General features: G+C 37.0%; 1 pseudogene; it reads left to right on the forward strand.

Annotated features, from left to right (window-relative positions):
• Positions 1-416: 416 nt before the first annotated feature.
• On the forward strand, positions 417-4632 carry LOC106456047 (protein-glutamine gamma-glutamyltransferase 2-like; annotated as a pseudogene).
• The last annotated feature ends 254 nt before the right edge of the window (positions 4633-4886 follow it).

Here is a 4886-nt window from a genome sequence, read left to right on the forward strand (position 1 = left end):
CCATATTTGGCCAATGTTTTGAAGACTGCTCAAAAATTTCATTTTAGTCACAAAAAAAACACATTATAATTTGCCTTCAAAAAGATAAAGAAAGATTAACTAGACTGAAATAATCAATGTTCTCCTGATGTGTTTACTGGAAGGCAATGGTCCTCAAGTAAAAAAATAACTGCTTCACATGGCCTCTGCCATGACATTCTTTTAGCTTCCAAGAGGGAATTAAGAACATTACTTTAGCAGATCAAGTTGAGGGACTTGAACAATATTTGATATACAATGCCATGTTAAAAGTTATCTTTAAAAGCTTCTGACTGGTCACAAATTCATGACAAAGATCCCTAAGCTTACAGTCAGATAAATAATAAATTCCATCCGTTCTCTTGGTATTGTAGCTCTAACTTGTGCTTCTTACCCAGTTTGAGGAGGAAATGGTGGACATTTGTCTCAAGATATTGGATGCCAACCTCAAACACAGAAAAAACCCAGCTGGTGACACCTCTGCTCATTGTAACCCCATCTATGTTAGCCGTGTGATCAGTGCCATGGTAGGACATAAATTTATGTATATTACAATTTACATTTAACGCTTCATTTTCCACCTACCTCTTTACTTTCCTTTTTCTTTCTTTTTTTTTTACTGTAAGTACTGTAAAGATCTGAATGCTTGTTGTAGCAACAATTGTAACATTTCTCTGATTTGCAGATCAACTCCAGTGATGATGAAGGTGTACTAGTGGGACGCTGGACAGAAACTATAGTGATGGATGCAGCTCCACCTGCTGGACTAGCAGCGTTAGCATCCTTCAGCGCTGGTTTCAAAACCGCTGCAATCCTGTTAAGTACGGACAGTGCTGGGTGTTCGCTACTGTAATGTGTACAGGTACTGCGAATACTGTGTTGTTTATGTGTAGGACAGTGTCGCCATGAACTTTAAGCAAGACCGAGATGTCGTTTGACTTGATCATTTTGTTGTCTGTGATTTCAGTGATGCGATTCTTTGGTATTCCATGCCGTGTCGTCACCAACTTTCAATCTGCTCATGACTCAAACAATACGCTCACTATTGATGAATATTATAATGACTATGGAGTCCGTAGCAAGGAGGCCTCCGAAAGTGTCTGGTAAGACATTCAGACAGTCAGCCAGATGTACAAGCAAAAAGAAAACATAGAGAGAGCTATTAGATTATGCAATTTAAAAACGTCTGCGATATAAAGTTGAAAGTTTATCTTTCTTGTGCAAGAACTTCCATGTGTGGGTGGAGGGATGGATGAAACGACCAGACCTCATGAAAGGTGGTATTTATGATGGCTGGCAGGTCTTGGATCCCACTCCACAGGAAGAAAGTGAAGGTAAAAACTATTTAGTTTTTGTTTAGAAATGAATTCACTGAGACAGATGCACAAAATAATGATTCCAAAGAGAAGTACAAACAATTATTTAAAACGTTTTTGTTACATTTGTAAAGTCAGACTTTTCTTTTGCTGCTCCAGGTGTATTCTGCTGTGGTCCAGCCCCAGTCAACGCTATCCTACGTGGTGACACAGACGTCAAGTATGATGTACCATTTGTCTACGCTGAGGTCAACGCTGACATTGTCAAATGGATGGTCTGTACCCATGCTTTAGATATACACCTTGTTATAACAGAACTATATGGATAGTATACAGTCTGTCTTTACAATCTGTTTTTCTACATTTTATCTCATTTAATTTTAAGGTGACATCAAAATACTAAAAATTAACCCTTTCAGCTCTTTTTTGCTTCTTATATGTTATTGTTAATTTACAGGACATAAGACCATTAAGGAGCCCAACATTCACTCCATATATTATACGATCCATTAGTTTGGAACATCCAAGATGCAAGATGAAGCTAGTCCCTAATTAAATTTTACTACAAACAACTAATTGCAAGTTCAAAACTAACTCAGTCACTATCAAAGAGCCATTAGTAATACCCTAAAAACTAACCAGACTACTACAGGCTTTGAGAGTTATGTTGATGAGTATTTCCCTACAGGGAGCACAGAAGAGAGAGACATCTTCAAACGTGCAGTCAGCATGAACTCGAAGGACGGTCATAGATGTGACATAGAAGAGGCACCCCAGAAAATTCAGATGAAAATTGAAGAGGTAAAACTCAAAATACACGGCTGGAAAAACTTTGTGTTATTACAGCATGATATAAAAAGCATCTGCTTTGGAGGACATACCTCTAGTAAGGTATAACACTATCTAAAGAAAATGTGTTTTTATTTGGTATGTGTATGTTTTTATAGACCCCTTCTTGGAATGAGCCTAGAAAAACCAATCAACTTCCTGGAATGGACCTATAAAAATCAAAGTCCTTACTGCCATGTTTACCTTTGTACCATATCCAGCATGGCTTCTATTTTTTGGTCTCTTAGCAAAAGTCTCCCCTTGTAGTTGTGCTTCTGCAAGATCCATTGGATCTCATTAAATGTGTCTTAACAGGGATCCTTAAATTTTTTTAATGTTTTTTTTCAAGAAGTGGAAAATATCAAAGGGAACCAAACCTGGCCAATAGTGCAGGTGATGAGTTACGAATATGTTGATTTGGTCAAAAACCCCAAAAATGTTGGAAATGATTTTAGGCCAGCTTTGACAGTAGTTGGTGATTGCTCTTTGCCCATGTGAAACCAGTGTTTAAATCATACACAGTGTAACTGATTGGAACAGGAGAAATTATTTAAGAATAGCAGCTAGTAGCCTGGAGGCTTTCTGGACAGGCCTGCATGATCTTGAACACCAATGAGCAAATAAAAGTCACTTGAGGCCTGTTTTAACTCTATGATGGACTGGCGACCTTTCCAGGATGTACCTTGCTTGTGATACCTGGGACACACTTCAGCCTCACCTGATACAGTTTTTTTATTTGCAACTTGTGGTGCTTAAAATCAAAATTCAATGTTTGAAATGTTCGGAACAACGATGTTGTTTTTTTGTGTGTCCGTTTTTTTTTTTCTGAAACAAAACCTGAAAAAATTGACAACATTTTGATTTCAGGGACAGAAAGAAAGTCAAAAATGGTTTTGTCCTATTTTCTCTTTAAACACCAGGAGACCAAGGCGATAAATGGCCAGGACATTAAACTGAGGCTCAAGCTGAGCAGAAAGGATCAAATCAAGAAGCTGTCGGTTCTCCATGTCAACGCTCAGGCTATGAGTTACAATGGCAATCCAGCGGGCAACATCCTGAAAATACAGCAATCTCTGCCACTGCCACGGTCTGCAGTTATTATCTCATAATTTTGTTCAGCATTGAAATTTATTTTTAAAAAGTAACAAATAATATAGATTTCTATGATTTGAGGCTGCTATTTCAAACTCCACTCCAAGACTCAGAAATTTAAGAAGTTAGAAAGAACAAGATCATATCCGGATCAGTTCTCACATTCCTGCCTCTCACCTTGTGTCCTACAGATATGACCATACCTTTACTGATTCCCTTCACAACTTACCGTAAATATATGGTGAACTGTGACAGTATAAAGGTTTCAGCAGTGGTCAGTGACTGTGATGAATACTACCAGACTGAGACCAACATCACCCTGGAAGAACCTGTCATCTCCATGAAGGTCATTAAAACCCTAACTTTATGGGTAATACCAAGAAGTGAAAGCACATCCAGTCTAATGTCATTACTTGATAACAAAGTATGTGTTCATGGTATAAAGTAAACTGGCTCTGTCATTGGTTATTTGACAGTCAAAAAAGCTTCACCTGAACTCAGTTGATGAACAGGTTCTATGCAATATTAGAAAATTCTGGACTTTGTTCTATAATTTGCTGCACACTAATGCTGTACTATATCTGTGTTTCTTTTAGGTTTTGGAGCCAGTCCATGTGAAATGTAAAATGACATTGAAGGTGGAATTTAAAAACCCACTGAGAGGCTGAGAAACTGCTCCCTGACAGTCATTGGATGTGGCCTTTTTAAATTGGGCTATATAAAAAGGTCAGTACTGAGACTTAACATGCAATATAACTCAGTACAATTACAGGGTATAAGGAACAATGTGATTGGCTAAAAGTGATGTTAATGAATAGTTGAATGTTTTTTCCATATTCCAAAAGATGCTTTTTTTGAAACACAGTTATCTGCATTCTTTCTGAGAGAGTTACAAAAAAGATTGATTCAAGATGTCATTGCATCATCTCAGCAGTTCAAAAAATATACTGGTTAAAAAAACCCTTGTCAAAAAGGAAATAAAGAGAGAAATAATTAAGTACTTGTTTTTTTGTCCATAGCCTTTTAGTTTGATTAAAATTTAGTTTTCAAGAACTGAAGTGGCCACAAAAGACTTTCAGAGTTTGATTTATGCTGCATAAACAAATCTAAGTTTCCTCTTTTTGTCTTAGGTCATAGGTTTGCATCCAAACAGGGGCTTGAAGTGAAATAAAAATAGAAATATTTTATTAATATTATGTAAAAAAAAAAAAGTTTTTCTATTGACAGTGACAAGCAAGAGTTAGAGCCAAACGCCACGCTTAGGATGAAGATTACCACGACTCCCTACAGAGTTGGACTGAAGACCGTGGTTGCCAACTTCGACTGCAGCAGCTTCAGAGACATAAAGAGCTCCTGCATCGTTGACGTAAAACCATGAAGCTCTGGCTTCATTTACAGCTCCCTCTGTGTTTCTGTTTTTTTACTTTAAGCTGGGATAGATTAATCTAGTAAATCTTGTTATTACTATTATCCATAATAACTTTACTATAGTCAAAGGTTTGTTTTTACTTGCTGGGATATAATCAAGTAGGTGTTTATTTCAAAGATGTAAAGTGCCCTACATTTTCAGAGATATGCTTTACGACGAACAGTTACCATAATTATTAATAAATAATGAGTAATGTGGTCATT

Source organism: Pundamilia nyererei, unplaced genomic scaffold, assembly GCF_000239375.1.
Source record: "Pundamilia nyererei isolate P.nyererei 1_Seehausen unplaced genomic scaffold, PunNye1.0 scaffold01835, whole genome shotgun sequence".
NCBI classification, from domain to species: Eukaryota; Metazoa; Chordata; class Actinopteri; order Cichliformes; family Cichlidae; genus Pundamilia; species Pundamilia nyererei.